We start from the raw sequence: 13,915 nt of genomic DNA on the forward strand, positions 1-13,915 counted from the left end.
GCAAGAGGAGAAGGGGACGACAGAAGAGAAGATGGTTGTATGGCATCACCAACTTGATGGACATGAGTTTGAGTAGGCTTCATGAGCTGGTGATGGACAGGGAAGCCTGGCGTAATGCAGTCCCAAGAGGTTGGGGTCACAAAGAGTTGGACATGACTGAGCAACTGAACTGAACTGAACTGATTGATGCCGACTTTGATCACTTGCCTAATCATTGTTTGTTAGGTTTCTACATTATAAAGATATTCTTTACTCCAAATTCATACTACACTCTTTAAAAGAAAAACAGCAGCATTTTGTATCTATAAAGCTAAAAAATGAATGGTCAGTAGTGTAGCAAATCAGAGGAAGTTTAATCCCAGTGAAGAAATGGAGATATATCCTAACTTGCATTGCAGAAATTTCCAAAGGATTATAAATTGGTAGAACCAGATAACTCTGGAAGCAAGATTATAGTGTGCCTGTTTGTTTCCAAATAATTGATACAACACTACTAACTTTTACTGCAGCCCATTATTCAAAAGCCCTACACTTGTACAAAATGTTAAACTACCTGAATTAGAATATATAAAAAGAAAGAAGAAATGCCTTGATATGAAAAGCAGAACAATCATCATTTATTCAGAGAAATAAGAAAGGGTATTTTGGCTTTAAAATAAGAACAGTAGGCTGCTAAAAACAATAAGTAGAAGAACTATCAGAAACAAAAAAATATACTTTTGAAAGTTTGAATGGCAAGTTTAAAATAAACGTTCTATGACTGACAGTGTTAAAAAAATAAAAATAAAAAAAAATATGTACAGAAGAGAGATAAAGAACTCAAGTAAAAAGTTTATGAGGAAGACTTAGAGGTTTTTCCAGAGGCTGCTAATATACACTATATATACATTTTTTTTTTTCATTCTATTGTTGTTTAGTCACTGAGTCCTAACTCTGTGACTCCATTGACTCCAGCACTCTAGGATCCTTTGTCCTCCACTCTCTCCCAGAGTTTGCTCAAATTCATGTCTATTGAATTAATGAAATTATCTAACCAACTCATCCCCTGCTGTCCCCTTCTCCTTTTGCCTTCAGCCTTTCCCAGCATCAGGGTCTTTTCCATTGAGTTGGCTCTCTGCATCAGGTGGCCAAAGTATTGGAATATTTCTATTATGGTATATCACAGGCTATTATATATAATTCCTTGTGAAAACTATCAATTAAATGTGAGTGAGGATAAACTAATGTAATTTTTTAGGGAAGAAAACTTCCAAACATTTAGCCTCCATACATTGTTTCTCAGAAAGTCATTGAAGAATACATTTAGTCATCCTTTTTTTTTTTTTTTTTTTCACATGAAGACAAAAATACAACAAGGAGACACACCAAGTACTCATGAACATCCTCCAGAGCAGCTGCAGGATCTAAAATTCATCCCAGAGACTGTCTCTGCTTGTTCTTGGAACATTTGCCATGAAAAGCAGCCTCAGGGCATTCCTCTACTTCTGACAGAGCCCATCTATTAGCATCCTGTGTAGAGAAAAATGACCCTCTTAGCCAAACCTCCTCACCAGGGGTTATTCTAAATTTTGGAGATCATGGGAGTTATCTCAGGGGAGAAGGTCTGGCTTGGTTGGGGTGAATGAAGCATGAAGTTTCCTAGGAAGTCAAACAAGGTGCAGTTTCAACTGGCAGGGTGTGATACATGATTCCCAGTGTTTGGGGGAGTAAGTGCCTGTCCTGATGCAGGGGCAGGGAGAGGATGGGCTAGGCTGCTCCGGGTCAGGAGGCTCAGAGAGTGGCAGAACAAGGCTGTGGACCTGCAGCCACAACCCCTGTCCAGAGACAGCCTGAAACTAGAGGGTATCTGGAGCTCTGTGGGTGGCGAGGGGTCCTGGGATGAGAAACACCTGGGTGCCCCTGTGCCAAGGCCCTTCCTTCCTTCCTTGTCCTTGGGTAGTTTGCCTCACACCCCTGAGCTCACAGTCCCCAGTGCCTGTGGACTCTTCATTCTCCCCTCCAAAGTTAGAGTCACTGTGGTATGGTATCTGGCACCAGAGGCCTGGCTCAGTGTGGAAGAAGCTCTGGCACAAATGGGGCTCATGGTGTGACCTTCAAGGAGCCAGAACTGTGAAGTGAACTATGCAAGTACAGATCCCAAACCCTAGCCTTTTAGGAGCCTGGAAGTCCTGGTACCAGGACAGAGGCTTCTGGCTCAGAATCCTGAGGCCTCAATACAGTGTCTGCCATGATCTTAGGGCTGAGTAAAGCACTCACACTGAACCACATATTTATGCAAAACTCTGCATTATATAGTAAAAATAAAATTTTTACTCCACTCTACTATTTGCATCTCTACTATTAAAATACAGAATCATTTATTTATCAAGATATGTAAAAGAGATTGGTTCAGGCTATTGATGATGAACAAACTTTCCCTTTTATTTAATTTTCAATAGAGATTCACCAGAGATTTTACCAAATTTACTAATCATTCTTCTCTCACATATTAAGTGACTCTTATGTGCCAACTAATGTTTCAGGCACCCGGAATGTGGAGGTAAATGAAGTAGATATATAATATTTAATACTTCAGAGCATGATAGGGGAGGCAGGATATAGATAATTCTAAATATGACTGTGTGGATCACAATAAACTGTGGAAAATTCTGAAAGAGATGGGAATGCCAGACCACCTGATCTGCCTCTTGAGAAATCTGTATGCAGGTCAGGAAGCAACAGTTAGAACTGGACATGGAACAACAGACTGGTTCCAAATAGGAAAAGGAGTACGTGAAGGCTGTATATTGTCACCCTGCTTATTTAACTTATGTGCAGAGTACATCATGAGAAACGCTGGACTGGAAGAAACACAAGCTGGAATCAAGATTGCTGGGAGAAATATCAATAACCTCAGATATGCAGATGACACCACCCTTATGGCAGAAAGTGAAGAGGAACTCAAAAGCCTCTTGATGAAAGTGAAAGTGGAGAGTGAAAAAGTTGGCTTAAAGCTCAACATTCAGAAAACGAAGATCATGGCATCTGGTCCCACCACTTCATGGGAAATAGATGGGGAAACAGTGGAAACAGTGTCAGACTTTATTTTTAGGGGCTCCAAAATCACTGCAGATGGTGACTGCAGCCATGAAATTAAAAGATGCTTACTCCTTTGGAAGGAAAGTTATGACCAACCTAGATAGCATATTCAAAAGCAGAGACATTACTTTGCCAACAAAGGTCCGTCTAGTCAAGGCTATGGTTTTTCCAGTGGTCATGTATGGATGTGAGAGTTGGACTGTGAAGAAGGCTGAGCGCCGAAGAATTGATGCTTTTGAACTGTGGTGTTGGAGAAGACTCTTGAGAATCCCTTGGACTGCAAGGAGATCCAGCCAGTCCATTCTGAAGGAGACCAGGCCTGGGATTTCTTTGGAAGGAATGATGCTAAAGCTGAAACTCCAGTACTTTGGCCACCTCATGCAAAGAGTTGACTCATTGGAAAAGACTCTGATGCTGGGAGGGATTGGGGGCAGGAGGAGAAGGGGACGACGGAGGATGTGATGGCTGGAGGGCATCACTGACTCGATGGACGTGAGTCTGGGTGAACTCCGGGAGTTGGTAATGGACAGGGAGGCCTGGCGTGCTGCAATTCACGGGGTCGCAAAGAGTCGGACACGACTGAGTGACTGAACTGAACTGAACTGAAACATGATCTAGCAGTTATAATAAAAAGGTATATGCTAGTTACAGTGGGTGCATAAAGAAGGAAAGGAGCCTCTCAAATTCAGGAGTATGGAGTTTTCATAGAGTTTACAAAGCAGCACTTACACAATTTAAAAATGACCAGCAATTTTCCAGACAGATAAGGTAGAGAATTTTAACTGGAAAGATAGAACATGCACAAAAGTATGAAACAACTTGGTTCTTTAGTCAAATGCAAGTAGTTTCATATAATGCTTGCATACAAGTTGTACATTTGTGTGATTTGAGTCAGGCTCCAGGACAAAGAAGCATGGAAGGAAGGTTTAAATGTGTATATCAACAATACATCTGTGAAATCACGCATTCTATAATGAATACACTTTAAACCAAGCCTTGGATAACTAATGCTCAATGTACCTATGTAATGTATCTAGACCTCTCTTGATCAATCCTAACCTGTATATGTTTCACTCTTATCCTGACTCAGTGTTCTAGATTCTTGCTTACTCTCTCATTTATAGTTTTCATAACAATCGTTCCCATTTTAACTCTTTGCTTCTTAAAAAAATGTTCATTTTGGATATATTTGACTGGATCTTCTGGATTCAGGGTATCTTGGGGCTGCTTTGAACATCAAGTGTTTAAGTTTGGTAACATCACTATTAAGCTACTTTTTTTGTTTGTATTTTGATTTTTTTATGATTAAACGTGGCAAAGACAACTGCCACTGATATAAACAGGAGCCAAATGTTTGGAATTGATACTGTGTTTTCATCTCGTGGATATCAATAACAAACCTGGTCATTCCATTTCCAATTTACATACAAGACAGAAAGACAGATGTTGATTTAGACAAGGTTTCTTTTTTTTCTATTCACTCAGTCAGTCAGTTCTATTTTCAATTTCTAAAGTATATTTTGTTTAACTTATGAGTTTTCTAAATGGAAACAAAGTTTAAAAGCTCTCACATATTATCAGACATAGTTCCCATGTCAAAGCTGAATGAACTTCATTTCATTCTTTGTAGCATTTTTAATACTCCACAGAATAAGGTATACATTAATGCCAACTGAAAGCTAATAAATATAACTAATTAATTAAGAAAATCACTAGCTAATTCAGAAGTAAAACAGTCAGGAAATATCAGTTTTTACAATATATTTTCAATTAGCACAAAAACATAAAGAAGTCTTTTTAAAATTTTTCAAAAGATAAAGATTTTGTACTATTTGTATAATAATTCTCAATATTGTCAGTATCTTCATCACTATTTTGAGGAGCATATTCCTGTTTTAGGATCTGAAATCATTGGTGAAATTAGTGCAGTGTAATACTCTGCATTTAGTGAAAATTTAATAAATAGTAACTGACTGATGATGTGTCAAAGCAGCTTTCTTCCCTCCTATATGAGGTGGTATCTACATTAAAACAACTAATGGAAAAAAATGCAACCATTCAGTCATTATGCTGCATCCATGTAAAAAATTAAATTCAAACACGTTTAAAAACTAATTATTTTACCAGAATTGAGTCAAATCGATTTGTATGTGTAGGTATCTCCAGAATATCGGACTACTTGTCCTTCATCAGGATGCAGCTGGTTATTTAGGTTGCTTTACTACTTCCCAAATTGCATATCAACTTTTTATCAAGGAATTACCACTAGCCAATTGGGGTTAAACTTGGCAGTTCTTTAGAATTTATAGTAACTGTTATTCACAAAGGCTATGTCAAGGGAATTAAAATTTGTCACAAGGCATTGGAGATGACTGATTAATACTATAATCCTTTTCATTAGAATTTTAAAATGCTGACTTTTCGAATTATAGCCTTTTTCATCACTTTTTAAAACTAGAGACTTTATTGAAATAATTTATTGAAGGAAGTTCTATATAACAGGTAGAAATATAGTCTTCAGAGCCAGATGCCTGGGTTTAAATCCTGATTCTGCCACTTTCTACATGTGTGACCTTGAGCAAGATACACAGCCTCTCTGTCCCTCAATTGTATATCATATATCTATTGTATAGATACATATATCTATTGTATATCACATTTCTAAGAAATGTGTATAATAATAATATTTATAGTATAGATATAAATATACAGTTAATGTTTATAAGTCACTTAGAATGATGCTTGGAATATAGTAAACACTATATAATTTTTTCCTTAAAATGAAATAAATCAATTAATACATTCTCAGCGAAACATGCTTACAATACTGAGCATAGGGAACAGAGAACCAATGCATACACAGAGGCCAAAAAATAATAGTGATAAAGAAATTTCATCACCAAGAAATAACCTGTTAGCACTTTGTGAATATTATTTCAAAATTCATTTTTTAAAGATATATAAAAAGAATAATCTTTATGGATCACAGACTTGTCACGGCGAGGGGCTTGCATAATTCAAAAAAGCTATGAGCCATACTATGAAGGGTCATCCAAGATGGACAGATCAGAGTGCAGAGTTTCTAACAAAATGTGGTCCCCTGGAGGAGGGAATGGCAAACCACTCTAGTATTCTTTGCAAGAACTCCATGAATAGTATGAAAATGCAAAAGATATGATACTGGAAGATGAGACCCCCTGGTAGCAAGGTGTCCAGGATGCTGCTGGGGAAGAGTGGAGGGCAATAACTAATAGGTCCAAAAACAAGGAAGCAGCTGGGCCAAAGCAGAACTGATGCCTGGTTATGAATGCGCCTGGTGGTGAAAGTAAAGTCTGGTGCTGGAAAGAGCAATATTGCACAGGATTGGCTATGTTGTTTGCAGCCAAAAATGGAGACGTTCTATACAGTCCGTAAAATCAAGACCTAGAGCTGACCGTGGCTCAGACCATGAGCTCCTTATTGCACAATTCAAGCTTAAGTTGAAGATAGTAGGGAAAACCACTATGCCAATCAGGTATGACCTAAGTCAAATCCCTTATGATTATATAGTGGAAGTGACAAATGGATTCAATGGACTAGATCTGAAAGATAGAGTGCCTGAAGAATTATGGATAGAGATTTGTAACATCACACAGGAGACAGTGATCAAAATCATCCCAATGAAAAAAATTTGCAAGAAGGCAAAGTAAAGCAAAGAGTCAGTGATGCTATCTAACCATTTCACCTTTTGCCACCTCATTCTCCTTTTGCCTTCAGGCCTACCCAGCATCAGAGTCTTTTCCAGTGAGTCAGCTCTTAGTGTCAGATAGCCAAAGTACTGGAGCTTCAGATTCAACAATAGTCTTTCCAATAAATATTCAGAGTTGATTTACTTTAGGATTAACTGGGTTCAGGTTTGATCTCCTTGCAGTCCAAGGGATTCTCAAGAGTCTTCTCCAGCACCACAGTTTAAAAGCACCAGTTCTTCAGTGTTCAGCCTTCTTTATGGTCCAACTCTCATATCCATACAAGACTACTGGAAGAATCATAACTTTGACTATATGGAACTTTGTTGGAAAAGTGATTTTTAATATGCTGTCTAGTTTGGTCATATTTTTTCTACCAAGTAGCAATCATCTTTAAATTTCATGACTGTAGTCACCAGCCACAGTGATTTTGGAGCCCAAGAAAATAAAATCTGTCACTACTTCCACTTTTTCCCATTCTATTTGTCATGAAGTGATGGGGCCAGATGCCAAAATCTTATTTCTTTTGATGCCAAGTTTTAAGCTAGCTTTTTACTCTCCTCTTAACTAGAGGCACCTTAGTTCCTCTTCACTTTCTGCCATTAAAGTGGCATTATCTGCATTTCTGAGGTTGTTGATATTTCTCCTGGAAAACTTGATTCCAGCTTGCGATTCATCCAACCTGGCATTTCACATGATGTACTCAGCATATAACTTAAATAAGCAAGGTGGCAAAACTTCCCAATTTGAACCAGTCAGTTGTTCCATGTCTGGGTTTTATGCTTCTTGACCCTTATACAAGTTTCTCAGGTGATACGTAAGGTAGAAAGTACTCACATTTAAGAATTTTTCACAGTTTTTATGATCCACCCAGTTAAAGGTGTTAGCATAATCAATGAAGCAGAATTAGATGTTTTTCTGGAATTCCTTTGCTTTCTCTATGATCCAACAAATGTTGTCAATTTGATCTCTGGTTCCTCTGCTCCCTGAAACTCAGCTTTTAGATCTGGAAGTTTTTGGTTCATGTTCAAGGCTAACTTGGAGAATTTTAAGCATAAACTTACTAGGATGTAAAATAAGCACAATCTGTACAGTAGTTGCAAAATTCTTTGCAATTGCCTTTCTTTGGGATTGAAATGAAAACTGACCTTTTCCAGTTCTGTGGCTATTGCTGAGTTTTCCAAATTCACTAATATAATGCGTGTAGCACTTTAACAGCATCATCTTTTAGGATTTTAAATCACTCAGCTGGAATTATGTCATGTCCACTAGCTTTGTTCATATTAATGCCTTATAAGACCTACTTGGCTTCACACTCTAGGATGTCTGGCTCCAGGTGAGCGACCACACTATCATGGTTATTTGCATCATTTAGACCATACTTAACAGTTCTGTGTATTCTTTCCACCTCTTCTTAATCTCTTCTGCTTCTGTTAGGTCCTTACACTTTCTGTCCTTTATAGTACACATCCCTGCATGAACTATTCCCTTGATAGCTCCAATTTTATTGAAGAGAAATCTAGTTTTTCCCAGTCTAATTTTTACTCTATTTTTTTCATTGGTAATTTAGAAAGGCATTCTTTTCTGCCTTGCTGTTATCTAAAACTCAGCATTCGATTGGATATATATTTCCCTTTCTCCCTTACCTTTCACTTCTCTTTCCGAAGCTATTTGTAAAGCTCCTCAGACAACCATTTTGCCTTCTTGCATTTCTTTTTCTTTGGGATGGTTTTGGTCACTGCCTCCTGTACAGTGGTATGAACTTCTGTCCATAGTTCTTCAGGCACGCTGTCTATCATTTCTAATCCCTAGAATCTATTTGTTACCGTCACTTGATAATTGAATGGGATTTTAGTTAGGTTATACTGAATGGCCTACTGACTTTCCCTATGTTCTTCTATCTAAGCCTGGATTTTTCAATAAGGAGCTCATGACCTGAGTCACTGTCAGCTCCAGGGGTAGTTGTTACTGACTGTGTAATGCTCCTCCATCAAATCCTCATGACGGTTATTTACTATTCATTAAGTGGAAGTGAATCATCATAAATATCTTCACCTTGACTTCACTGAGGAGGAGGAGCAGAGAGAAAGGGTGGTCTTGCTGTTTCAAGGTGGTAGAAGGGGAGAGGTGGAGGAGGTGGAAGGGGAGGCAGGAGACACAGGCACGTTTGGTGTAAATTTATGAGGAATATATTGTAATTTCTGTCTGACATTTTTGCTTTTTCATTTTTCTAGAAATATTTCCATACAATACCAGTCTTTCTTTCACCACTTTCTGTACTTTGTGTGCTCATGTCATAGCAGGGTCCGTGTTGTAAAAGACCTCAAATGCGGTTCTGAATCATCAGAACTCTTCTGTCAAACTGTCTAATGTCAATTTGTTTTCTGGAACTGCTTCTTCTCTATCTCTACCTCTTCATCTGGCTTGAAAACACTCATCTCCATCATGTTGTCTCCTGTTAATCCCTCTAGTGTGCTGTTTTGTGCTTCTCAGATGGCTCAATGGTAAAGAAAGTGTCTGCTAATGCAGGAGTCACAGGAGATGTAGGTTCAGTCCCTGAGACAGGAAGATCCCATAGATGAGGAAATAGCAATCTGCTCCAGTATTCTTGCCTGGAAAACCCTATGGACAGATGAGCCTGACAGGCAACAGTCCATGGGTTCACAATAAGATGGACACAATTAAATGACACGACTAAATGTGGTGTTCATTATCTCTTGAATTTCTCTAGGATCCATATCTTGAAATCCTTCATTTCCTACTCTTTTTTGCCATATCCACAATGTGTTGCATGATTTCCTTAATTAGCTCTGAGTAAATCATGTGAAGTCTTGGACAACATCTGGACCCAGTTTTCTCCAACAGAAATATGCTATCTTGAACCTGATGGCTTTAATGATTTTTTTCTACAACAACAATGGCCTATTCAATGGTGTAATCGTTCCAAACTTTCACAATTTTCTATAGGTTTATTTTCTATTGTGTTGACAGTCCTTTCCATAGAGTACTGTGTACAATGAGCCTTAAAAGTCCTTGAAGTCCCCTGTTCTAGAGGCTGAATTAGAGACATTGTGTTTGGGGGCAAGTAGACCACTTAAATGCCTTTGGTATTGAATCCATGGGTTTATGGGTGATGAGGGGTATTTTCCGATGTTAAAAGAACTTTAAAAGGCAGTGCTTTACTAGGAAACTGCTTCCTAACTTCAGGAACAAAGAATCAATGGAAGCAATACAGATAAAGGGTTCTGGTTGTCCAGATCTTCTTATTGTGCAACCAGAAGACAGGCAGCTTGTGAGTATAATTTCCCTTCAACACTCAAGTGTTAGCAACTTTATGGATAAGGGCAGTTCTGATCAGAACCCAACTACATTTTCAGAAAACAATAGAGTTAGCCTGTACCTCCTTGCCTTAAATCCTAGTGCTCACTCCTCTTTCTTACTAATAAATTTCCTCTGTGGCTTTTTTTTTTCCAAATAGGGAAATTATCTTTATTAAAACTTGTTCAGCTTCTCTGTAAATAGTGCTGCAATTAACAATGGGATACATGTGTCTTGTTAAATTTTGGTTTCCTCAGGGTGTATGCCTAGGGTGGGATTGCTGGGTCATATTTTACAATAGCTAGAACATGGGAGCAACCCAGATGTCCATCGACAGATGAATGGATAAACAAATGATGGTATATATACACAATGGAATATTACTTGGTCATAAAAAAAAAAAAAAACACATTTGAGTCAGTTCTGATGAGGTGGATGAACCTAGAATCTGTTATACAGAGTGAAGTGAGTCAGAAAGAGAAATACCGTATTCTAACACATATATGCGGAATCTAGAAAAATGGTACTGAAGAATTTATTCACAGGACAACAATGGAGAAACAGATGTAGAGAATAGACTTATGGACATGGGGAGAGTGGAGGAGAGGGTGAGTTGTATGGAAAAAATAACATAGAGACTCACATTATCATATGTAAAATAGATAGCCAATGGAAATTTGCTGTATGGCTCAGGAAACTCAAACAGGTACTCTGTTTGAGTGAAAAAAGAGGGGTGGCATGGGGAGGGAGATGGGAGGGAGGTTCAAAAGGGAGGGGATATATGTGTATACCTATGGGTAATTCATGTTGAGGTTTGACAGAAAACAGCAAAATTCTGTAAAGCAATTATCCTTCAACAAAAAATAAATTAATTAAAAAGAAAAGCCTATTCAGGAAGATATCCATTTTCCTTAATGATTTGCTTAATGGCATCTGGGAACTTGTCTGTTGACTCTTGGTCAGCAGAAGCTGCTTTTCCTATTTTCTTGACATTTTTAAAAACAAATGTCTTTCTAAATTATCAAACTATCCTTTTCTGGCATTTAGTTCTCCAGCTTTAGATTCTTCTCCTTCTTTTTGCTCTAAGTTTTCATATAATGTTTTTTTTTTTAATCATATAAGTCTATAGGCATGTCTTTCTTATGTCAATTCTGCCAAAAGCTGCATTTTTAATATGAGATAAAAGTTATTTTACAAAAAAATGCAAGGTTTTTACACCAGATTGGGTAACTGCATCAACTGTTTTTCTTTTCTTTATTTCTTCTTCTTTTATTTAAACAATGAATTTATCTAGACATAGTGGGCCACCGCAGCTGCAGATCTTAATCTATAGTACATATTAAGCAATTTAACATTTTCTTACCACACCGTGCCTTTTCTCTGCTCCTTGGGAACCCTTCCAGCATCACTGGTGGCCCTTGCTATGGGTCCCATATTATTATTCACCATTATTGGTGAATTGAACTAAATACATGAAAAATATGCAAGAATCATAAGAGATCACTTTTTACTGTGATATGCAATTTACCAGAGAGATGAACTATTCATGGCATCACACAGCATTTTAAGCAGATATAACACTTGAGCTAACCACAAAAGCAATAAGAGGATACTATGAAATTATTTCTGTAGAATCATATGTGCTAGAGTAATTTTATGCAGTTGTGATTTAATACTGCATCTTTACATTTGTGTATGTTTTTCTTGACTGGGAATGGTGCTGCTTATGGTTTATAAGAGTTTATGTGCATAAGTATGTATCAGATCAGATCAGATCAGATCAGTCACTCAGTCATGTCCGACTCTTTGCAACCCCATGAATCGCAGCACACCAGGCCTCCCTGTCCTGTATACATACTTATACATACATATAAGTATGTATAAGTTTTAACTTAATAACAGATGTGTACATATTTTATGCTAGGGCATGATAAAGTAGACTAGAATCTATACTTATTTTATGTTATATATTGTCATCGATCTTATTTAATTTATATGCAGAGTACATCATGAGAAATGCCAGGCTAGAGGAAGCACAAGGTGGAATCAAGATTGCTGGGAGCTATATCAAGAACTTCAAATATGCAGATGACATCACACTTATGGCAGAAAGTGAAGAGTAATTAAACAGCCCCTTGATAAAGGTGAAATAAGGGAGTGAAAACCTGGCTTAAAACTCAACTATCATAAAATGAATATCATGGCATCTGGTCCCATAACTTCATGGCAAACAGATGGGAAAACAATAGAAACAGTGACAGACATTATTTTCTTGGGTTCCTAAATCTCTGCAGATGGTGACTGCAGTCATGAAATTAAAAGAAGCTTGCTCCTTGGAAGAAAAGTTATGACAAACCTAGATAGCATATTAAAAAGCAGAGACAATATGTTGCAAACAAAGGCCCATCTAGTCAAAGCTATGGTTTTTCCAGTAGTCATGTATGGATGTGAGAGTTGGATCATAAAGAAGACTGAGCATTAAAGAATTGATGCTTTTTAACTGTGGTGTTGGAGAAGACTCTTAAGAGTCCCTTGAACTGCAGGGAGATCAAATCAGTCATTCCTAAAGGAAATCAACCCTGAATATTCATTGGAAGGACTGATGCTGAAGCTCCTATATCTGACCACCTGATGCGAACAGCCAACTTGTTGGAAAAGATCCTGATGCTGGCAAAGATGAAGGCTGTAGAAGAAGGGGATGACAAAGGTTGAGATGGTTGGATGGTATTACTGACTCAGTGGACATAAGTTTGAGCAAACTCCAGGAGATCAGAAGGACAGGGAAGCCTGGCTTGCTGCATTCCATGGCATTGCAAAGAGTTGGACATGACTGAGGGACTGAGCAACCCAATACTGCATTTCAGGCAGATTCTTTTTTTTTATTTAATTAATTTACTTTTTTCAGAGTCCCTTGGACTGCAAGGATATTCAAACAGTCCATCCTAAAGGAAATCCCTCCTGATCAGGCAAATTTAAAAAAAAAATATTTATTTTAATTGTAGGATAATTATTTTATAATATTGTGATAGTTTTTGTCATACATGGATATTAATCAGCCAGAAGAATGCATGTTTTCCCACCCTGAACACTCTGCCCTCGCATCCTTCCCCAAACCATCCCTCTGTGTTTTCCCTGAGCACCAGTTTTGGGTGCCCTGCTTCATGCATTGGATCTGCACTGGTCATCTATTTTAAATATGGTAATATATGCATATTCATTGCTATTCTCTGAAATCATCCCACTCTCAGGTGGATTCTTCATCACTGAACTACACTGAAGTTTGATTGCCATGGTTTAAATAGTGGTTTGATTGTATACTAGATGTGTGACTGTAGACTGCTCATTTTATCCTCTTGTACCTAGTGTCCACTTTGATAAAATAAGGATAACTGAATGCCTATTTTATAGTGTTGTAGTAGAAATTGAGTGAATATGTGTACATAAAGTGATTAGAACAGGGCCTAAGATGAGAGCTCAGTGAATATTAATAGTTTATAAAACAATTCTCTATTATTGTAAAATTGAATTTATAAATAAAAAGAAGATGGTAAATGGTATCATGATCTTATACACAAATACCAAAAGTTTAAAGTCCTAATTGCCATGGGCTATTAGAGAGAAGACATTTCTCTATGACCAGAACAGAGATTTCATATAAAAGCTCTTTTTTTTTTTTTTTTCCTGGAAAGAGGTCATTTTTATTATTTAGAAATTATATAAACAAAGGTAAGTAAATTTCCTGTTTTTTGTTTTTTTCATCTGCCCTCGAGTACCCTACTCAAACTCTCAAGGCT

Source organism: Bos indicus x Bos taurus, chromosome 15 (assembly GCF_003369695.1).
Source record: "Bos indicus x Bos taurus breed Angus x Brahman F1 hybrid chromosome 15, Bos_hybrid_MaternalHap_v2.0, whole genome shotgun sequence".
In the NCBI taxonomy this organism is placed as follows: Eukaryota; Metazoa; Chordata; class Mammalia; order Artiodactyla; family Bovidae; genus Bos; species Bos indicus x Bos taurus.